This window comes from Megalobrama amblycephala, unplaced genomic scaffold, assembly GCF_018812025.1.
Source record: "Megalobrama amblycephala isolate DHTTF-2021 unplaced genomic scaffold, ASM1881202v1 scaffold253, whole genome shotgun sequence".
Classification (NCBI taxonomy): domain Eukaryota; kingdom Metazoa; phylum Chordata; class Actinopteri; order Cypriniformes; family Xenocyprididae; genus Megalobrama; species Megalobrama amblycephala.
Genome location: NW_025953340.1, coordinates 1391485 through 1400608, shown reverse-complemented (window position 1 = coordinate 1400608; position 9124 = coordinate 1391485). Strand labels below are relative to the sequence as shown.

The 9124-nt window shown below is 38.6% G+C and overlaps 1 long non-coding RNA gene across 1 annotated transcript; it reads right to left on the bottom strand.

The window, feature by feature from the left end:
- Window positions 1-5332: 5332 nt before the first annotated feature.
- LOC125261059 lies at window positions 5333-6296 on the bottom strand. Its single transcript, XR_007183203.1, has 3 exons — window positions 6074-6296; window positions 5941-6007; window positions 5333-5870 (listed from the first exon to the last, which is right to left on the bottom strand). It is a non-coding gene; the product is annotated as an uncharacterized LOC125261059 (long non-coding RNA).
- Window positions 6297-9124: the final 2828 nt, after the last annotated feature.

Sequence of the window (9124 nt, the reverse complement as noted above, 5' to 3'; positions counted from 1 at the left end):
ATTTACAGTTTACCTCAAAACTGTGCATGTATGTATTTGTTGACATGGTTTTAAAGCTATTGTTATCCAATTTGTTGGCCTTAAACGTCTTAAAAATGCACACCAGGGAAATCTAAATTTTCTCCGGGGAGCATGCCCCCGTACACCACTAGCAAACTACATTTTCTGACCTCAGTAATTATGAAACCCTGCGTACGGCCCGGCTTATATTCTGATGAAATCTGAGGTATAAATGGGACCAAACACGATTGAATGTAACAGTTTGTGTCTCGTTATTCTACTAATAACTACTGATTGATTTTGCATTTCTATCAGAAATTAAGAATTATTAGTGTCATTGTAGAGAGTGGCGCAAACATCTAAGCTATCTAATACTTTCAATCTCAAGGTTAAATCAGAAGAAAAAAAATGTTTTGTAACGGCTGCCAAAAAATAGTAAATAGCTCCACTGTGGTTAACCAATAAAAACAAAACAAAAAATTATATATATATATATATATATATATATATATATATATATATATATATATATATATATATATATATATATATATATCTAAAATACCCCCCCCCCCCCCCCCTTCTGATTTGAATGTTCGATTTGGCAAAGAAACTGTATTTGTGGATCATTTCATACAATATTTAAGCTCTATCACTGCACAGAAACTGCTTGTTGATGTTACAAATAACCTGCTTTTGCCATCTGATTTTTGTTTTTAAATAAAATAAAGACATTACTTTCAAGCAAAAAATTCATTGCATTATCAATGCTTTCTTTCATTTTGTTAGGCTGAAATTCAATATGGTTGTGTATTTAAGCTGTGAATATTTAAGTAGGTGCCCTAGAATTGAAAATTGAATTTACCCTGGCATAGTTGAATAACAAGAGTTCAGTACATGGAAATGACATAGAGTGAGTCTCAAACTCCATTGTTTCCTCCTTCTTATATAAATCTCATTTGTTTAAAAATAATAATAATAATAATAATAATAATACATTTTATTTGTAATGCGCTTTTCTTAAACCCAAAGCGCTACAGTAATAAAATAAAACAAAACAACACAACAAAAGCAATACAATTCATTAGAGAAAGACAGTCTTAAATAAGTGTGTCTTAATCAACTTTTTAAAATGACCCAACGTTGGTGCATTTCTGATGGGTAGAGGAAGCACATTCCATAGCTTAGGGGCTTTGTATGAAAAGGCTCTTTCCCCCATGGTCTTTAGCTTACGTGAAGGCTGGTAAAGTGAAAGAGAGTTAGAAGAGCGAAGAGAGCGTGATGGAGTATAAGGACTGATGAGATCGCAAAGATACTCAGGTGCAGTCCCATGAAGTGCCTTGTATGTTAAAATAAGAATTTTAAAGTCAATTCTCGCATTTATGGGAAGCCAGTGTAATTGTGAAAGAACCGGTGTAATGTGTTCACGAGGAGAAGTACGAGTAAGCACACGAGCGGCAGAATTTTGTATATACTGAAGCCTGCTCAACGATTTAGCTGGAAGGCCAGAGAACAAGGCATTACAGTAATCTAACCTAGTTGTTATGAAGGCATGTATAAGCCTTTCTGTGTCTGCAAAAGAGAGAAAAGGTCTAAGTCGAGCTATGTTTCTCAGGTGGAAAAATGCAGTTTTAGAGATGTGTTTTATGTGTGCTTCAAATGTTAAGTGTGGATCAAAAATGACACCAAGATTCCGCACCTGTGAAGTGGGGATTACCGTGCTGGAATCAACAATCAAACTGATCTGCTCGGCCTTACGAGTAGCTGCCACTGTACCAATCTGCATCAGTTCAGTTTTGGAGCCATTCAGCTTCAGGAAGTTATTCTGCATCCAGATACCGATCTCAGCTAAACAACCACGCAAAGCTATTAATGAGCAGTGGACATCAGGACTCGTGGTGATGTAAATCTGCGTATCATCAGCATAGCAGTGATAGCCAAGACCATGTTTCCTGATGATCTGCCCAAGCGGAAGCATATAAATGTTAAATAATATTGGACCCAGTACTGAACCCTGAGGAACTCCCTGTCGAACAGGCACGGTGTCAGATTTGTAGTTACCCAAGCCAACGAACTGGGTACGATTTGTTAAATAAGACCGGAACCAGTTGAGGACAGCTCCAGAAAGACCCAACCAGTTTTCAAGCCTGTCAAGGAGAAGAGAGTGACATATAGTGTCAAAAGCAGCACTAAGGTCTAGTAAGACCAAAATACTGCAAGCACCGGAATCTGCTGCGATAAGAAGATCATTTACGACTCTAATTAAAGCGGTTTCAGTACTGTGCCCTCTTCTGAACCCAGATTGAAAAGGTTCAAAGAGACTGTTCAGTGCTAGGTGATTATTTAACTGAATAGCCACAACACGCTCAAGAACTTTAGCCAAGAATGGGAGGTTAGAAATCGGCCTGTAATTGGATAAATCAGAAACATCACAGCCAGTCTTCTTAGGGACTGGTGTAATGGCAGCTATTTTTAGTTCTGGAGGAACAATTCCAGAAGTCAATGACAAGTTCACAATTGAAGTCATAAAAGGGCAGATTGATGCAAGGCAGTTCGTAATAACCGAGCAGGGAACCGGATCTAAAATACTGGTAGTAGGGTTCATGGACTTCACTGTACTTATAATAAAATCATCTCCAACCGTTTCAAAGTTAGAGAAGGTAGTGGTTGGAAAATTTGAAGGCTGGATATCGACTAGTTCAAGAGGAGTGATGGTATTTAAAGAGCTATATAAACCCTCAATCTTACCAGTGAAATAATGAAGAAACTTGTTACATTGGTCAACAGAGGAATGAACAACAGCCTTAGTTGGTTTGAGAAGACTGTCAACAGTCTTAAACAATGATTTAGAATTTGTTGCAGCATTACCGATGATGCTTGAATAATAGTTCTTACGTGCAGTGTTCAAAGCAGAATGGTAAGCAGACTGTTGTTCAGTGTAAAGCAGCCTGTGTACCATCAGGCCAGATTTTTTGTACTGCCGTTCTAATTGCCTACCGGCAGCTTTCATTAGACGTAATTCTGGGGTAAACCATGGACAGGGTTTCCCAAAAGTAACAACCCGTTCTCGCACAGGTGCGAACTCATCCAGAAGTGAGGATAGCATGGAATTATAGTGCTCAACGGAGTTAGTTGTGGGAAGCCCAGAAACAGAAGTCGAAAAAAGAGTGAAGTCCATGTGCTTGATGTTACGAAATTTGATAGTTCGCTCAGTAATGGATCGTGAAGACATAACATTTATCTCAAAAAAGTAATAAGTCTATGGTCACTTATAAAATTGTATAATAAACAAAATAATCAGTTATTCAATTCATTCAAAATATCAATGTTATACAGAAACGGTGTGAAAAGATGATTTTTTTTTTTATCTTTACCTTGAAAAAGCTTATGCAAATGTTTAAATGTCATTGTAAAAGACCTCAGAAGAACAGGCGAACATCTGCATAGTTACAACGCTCAACAACGCTCCTCCTCTCTTCACCAGGGCTCCACCACACTCCACCAGGGCTCCACCACACTCCACCAGGGCTCCTCCTCTCTTCACCAGGGCTCCACCACACTCCACCAGGGCTCCTCCTCTCTTCACCAGGGCTCCACCACACTCCACCAGGGCTCCTCCTCTCTTCACCAGGGCTCCACCACACTCCACCAGGGCTCCACCACACTCCACCAGGGCTCCTCCTCTCTTCACCAGGGCTCCTCCTCTCTTCACCAGGGCTCCACCACACTCCACCAGGGCTCCTCCTCTCTTCACCAGGGCTCCTCCTCTCTTCACCAGGGCTCCTCTGTGCCTGAATTTATTCCTGCTTTAGTCAGGCCCTTTCCCAAGGCACCTCCAAGAAAAGAAGTTGCCAAGCCCAGAAAGAAGATAATAAGTGCCATCCTCACAGACACTCCAGCCGTTGCAGAGGAAGAGGTTCGAAAGAGTAAAAAGACAGCCCCCAAGAACAGAAGCCTTGGTGTGAAAAAGCGAAGTAAATCAAGTAATTCAGTCGACTGCCTTGTGTGCGGGGAGGAATTTACATCCTCTGCACCTGGAGAGAAATGGGTTAAATGTGTCTTTTGTGATGGGTGGTCACATGAGTTATGCACAGAGGGAAATGAACATTATGTTTGTCACGTCTGTGATGAAGAGTAAGTTGTATTAAAGGGATAGTTCACTCAAAAATGAAAAGGAGCCAATGATTTACTCACCCTGAAGCCATCCTAGGTGTATGACATTCTTCTTTCAGACTAATACAATTCAGGTTGTATTTAAAAAATGTCCTGGCTCTTTCAAGCTTTATAATGAGAGTTAATGAGTACATTTTTTTGGAAGTCCATCAGAGCACATTCATCTGTGATGGAAAATATACCCATTCACTCCCATTATAAAGCTTGGAAGAGCCAGGACATTTTTTAATATAACTCAGATTATATTCGTCTGAAAGAAGAATGTCATATACACCTAGGATGACTAAAGGGTGAGTTAATCATGGGGAAATTTTCATTTTTGGGTGAACCATCCCTTTAATGAGTAAAGTTTCTAGGCTACACGTCGTACAGTGGTATGTTGAAAATGTTTCCACTTACTATGTCATGAATATTTGTTAGATTTATCATTTATTAGTACTGATACAAAATAATCAGTTATTCAATTCATTCAAAATATCAATGTTATACAGAAACGGTGTGAAAAGATGATTTTTTTTTTTTATCTTTACCTTGAAAAAGCTTATGCAAATGTTTAAATGTCTTGTGAAATTAAATGGTTTATGCACATTTTAAAATGTCTTAAGATAAAAAAAGAAAGTTACATGATTTTTAAAATGTTAGCCTATCGGTTCATGAAACTGAGGCCTATATACAGGTCTGTTTTAAAAGTAAAATAAAAAGAAATTGACATGATTTGTTGTCTAATCTCCCTTAAATCACACAGTTGAAGAGGTTGAAATGTCTTCATAAATGTTAAGAGTGACATGTTTTTAATTTTTATTTATTTATTTATTAATGTATTTATTTATTAATTAATGTATTTATCTACTATGCCTACTGTCATAATGTGACCGGGCGATATCCAAAGATCGCACTTGATTCCCACTACGCCACCGGGGTTTTTGTATATACCCACGGAAATAATTTAATATGGCAACAAATTCGTTACCAATAGGTGGGTGGGTGAGTAGAACACAGGCAAAGGATTACACAGATAAGGCAGCTTTATTAAAGTGTACAAAAGTTAAAAAACTGTCGCATCATTCACAAGGGTTCCATAATAGCAGGTCACTAAAGAAGCAAAAAACGACTTTACAAAAACTACTATACATAAAATAGAAAGCGTAAAGGAAGGAGATGGTCTGCCGCAACCCCTTAATTGTCACACCACACTTAATAAACCATAAACCACATCACTCCAACCTATGAAGCACGGCACTCAATGTGGACACCATTAAATGAGCAGCCAAACTCCTCCCCTTCTGCAAAAAAAAAAAAAAAAAAAAAAAAAAAAAAAAAAAACACTTTGTAACAGAATAACTAAAATTTAAACTGACAAAGAAAATATTACATTCAGTGTGTTTACAATTCAAAACAAATACAAAAGAAACAAAAAAGGAAACAAACCAAACCACAATCACCCGCACACTCGAGGCACAAAACGGCCAAAAAATGGCCTCGCTTGACACATGTGCACTCAATCCACGGCGAGCGATAATCCGGCCTGCAGTTACACACACACACACACACACACACACACACACACACACACACACACACACACACACACACAGTTGACAGGATTGAAACCCAGGCAAGGCAGCAGTGCGTTATATCACTAGACGTGCATTCCGTCGCATAATTCAGCGATGAAACCCTTGGGCATTTAAATCAACCTGCCGAACAGAAATAGCAGAGTTACTAATAAAATCATAAAAACAACAAGCAACCTTCTGTCGTACATACCAGGAGATGTTCACCGCGCAGTACTATGCGTGTTGCTGATCATAGCGTGCAGCTGTTCATCTACAAACTACACAGAGACACGGTAAATAAATATTTCCCTGAAGAATCCTCCATAAAACAAAAACGTACGAACCTGAAACTGGGGGCAGCTTATACGCGCAGCAGCATGGAGCAGGGACGGCACACCAAACATCCTTCCATTCATAAATGGCGGACTCCCGTAAAGGGGCGGTACGGATGACAACGCATCCTAGGTAACCAATGTCCTCCCATTTTATACCATAACACTCCGGTCCTGATAGGTTAACCGTTTACCTGACATCAACCAATAAACAACCGAGGGTATACTTCACACTGCTACAATAAGAAAAATAAATTATTATAATTATTGAACCAGTTTATTGTTGAAAATAAATCTTTGTCTACACTCAAGAATATTGTTTTAATAGATCAAAAAATGTACATACTGTGCTATGTGGAATACAACATTTAGTTGAGTATACTATAAGGAAATGGTACTACGATCTAAACTAAACTGATTTTGAATTTATTGTGTGAAATCTGACTCTTCCAGCAACTGTTACAACTAACCCTCTGTCTGTTACAACTAACCCCGCCCACGGGGTAAATTGTAACATTTGACTCTCGGCGCTTTGGGCGATACAGCACAGGAATGGTAGGTCCGACGAACATACAAACAGTGCTCATTTGTAAGAGAGGCTTGCATGTTGTTGGTTTAAAAATATGGTTTGTCTAACCCCATTACTTTGTTAATTATTTGGCCAAATCCAAAAAGTGTTACATTGTGCCCCGCGCTCCCCTACAATAAACGTCATTAAACTCATCTGTATAGTTTTGGCTATCATTACGGTACAACAGGCCTGTACTAATATAGTGGATTAAAAACAAGAAGGCATTATAAGTTATAACCGTAATTAAACTAAACTATACCTGTTCTATCTCCATGCAGCATATATTCGCAGTTTCTGACATTATTGTGCGTCCTGACTGAATCCTGTCACCGGAGAATCAGCTCGTGAAGCTCCGCCCTCTTAAGCCGATCGCAGCAGCTCATTTGCATTTAAAGGGACCGCACTGAAACGGCTTGTTTTTGCTCAACCACTAAAAGTGGCAATTTTAACATGCTATAAAAAATTATCTGTGGGGTATTTTGAGCTAACACTTCACATACACACTCTGGGAACATCAGAGACTTATTTTACATCTTGTTAAATAGGGCATAATAGGTCACCTTTAAGCATTTATTTTAGTTCAAAGCATTAAACAATATGTGTAAACAAAAAAATATATACTATAAAGAACAAAAACATTTAAAGGTGCCGTAAAATGTGTTTTCAAAAGATGTAATATAAGTCTAAGGTGTCCTCTGAAAGTTTCAGCTCAAAATACCCCATAGATTTTTTTTAATTCATTTTTTTAACTGCCTATTTTGGGGCATCATTAAATATATATTAACAACATGCTAACGAAACATTTAGAAAGACAATTTACAAATATCACTAAAAATGTCATGTTATCATGGATCATGTCAGTTATTATCGCTCCATCTGCCATTTTTCGCTGTTGTTCTTGCTTGCTTACCTAGTCTGATGATTCAGCTGTGCACAGATCCAGATGTTAATACTGGCTTGTCTAATGCCTTGATCATGGGCTGGCATATGCAAATATTAGGGGCGTACATATTAATGATCCCAACTGTTACGTAACAGTCGGTGTTATGTTGAGATTCGCCTGTTCTTCGGAGGTCTTTTAAACAAATGAGATTTATATAATGTAGCATATGCACATGTATCAGGACAATCAATAAACTTTGGAGTTTTCAGAATGCTTTTAACCTGATGAACTGTGTTCGTTAATCACTAAGTCGGCTCCGACCAGTCTGCAAAGATGAGCCCATTTGACATCTTTGTGGCCTGGGCGAGGTAAGACAGTGGACCCAATTTCCTAGCTTTTGGAACATCAAAGGATCAACCCCCGGTTGTGGGCAAGAAACTCAGCGCCAGAGACTGACCAGACAAATTCCACACACACACCCCACACACACACACAGACACACACACATATACAAACATGCCTAGAGATGGTATGTACAGTTATTCTCAAGATATGACTGTGCCAAAGTGTACCCGCTATATTTTAAGTGCATATATGCTTCCTAGTGTTTAGATTTTAGAGTTTAAATGACTGTAGCCATTCTAGTTTCATTCCTATTAATGTAATTTTGTCTGTAAACCATAACTTCTTCTACATGTTTCGTTTATATGTCAAGTCTAGATTCTTTTGAAAGCTGTTCATCTGATTTATTCCATAATGTATGTCACACTGCTGACAAATGCATTGTACTATTTTTAATAGTACTTCGAAGGAAAATGAACACTAATCCAACCTTGTAAATCATGCAAATGAGTTTGCAAGACAAAAACAAAGGGAAAGCTTTCCCGCCAACTTTGCACCCATGTTATTGGCTACCCCACCTCAAGGAGGTGTGTCGGCTTATCTGTCATAAAAGCAAAGACGCACAATCTCTTGTGTGTTCTCTCCCGATTGTCTCACGAGCATCTCGTGCACGTTTTTCCCGGACCTCTCCGGTGACCACGCGCTGCCACCGCGCTCAGCTTCGGGATCGCCATCTTCCAGCGAAACTCACTCTCGTCCTCAGTTCAAACCTTCCCGCTGAACGGAGGAAGCCAACGAACTGCACCAGCGCTAACCTGAAATTCGACACACGCAACCAATGCAAGTATACTGCCGTTTCTCAATCTTAGATGATGAAACTGATTTCCGTGCTGGCTTAGGACTGGTTGTGAGTTTGCTACTTGCCTTCTCTCTTTCCTTCTCTACTTCTATTCTTGTACATAGGTGTGTATTTTCTTGTATATTTAGATGTATAACCTCTGTATTCGTAGTTTGCATATATTAAAACGTTATTCATGCTCGATTGTTCTGTTTGTTCTTTCAGCTGAAAACCCAAGTCACTTTAACGTTTTTCGATCGCTTTATGCTTTAGTTATTTTCATGGCCAGAAAATAACTCTGTTTATAATATTCTGTGAGGGACTTAGTTTGCTGGACAAACGAACAGTTTCTCTAGATAATTATTAAACCAGAACTAATCATATATGTAATTGATTATAATTCGTTGTAATTGATTCACAATATATGTT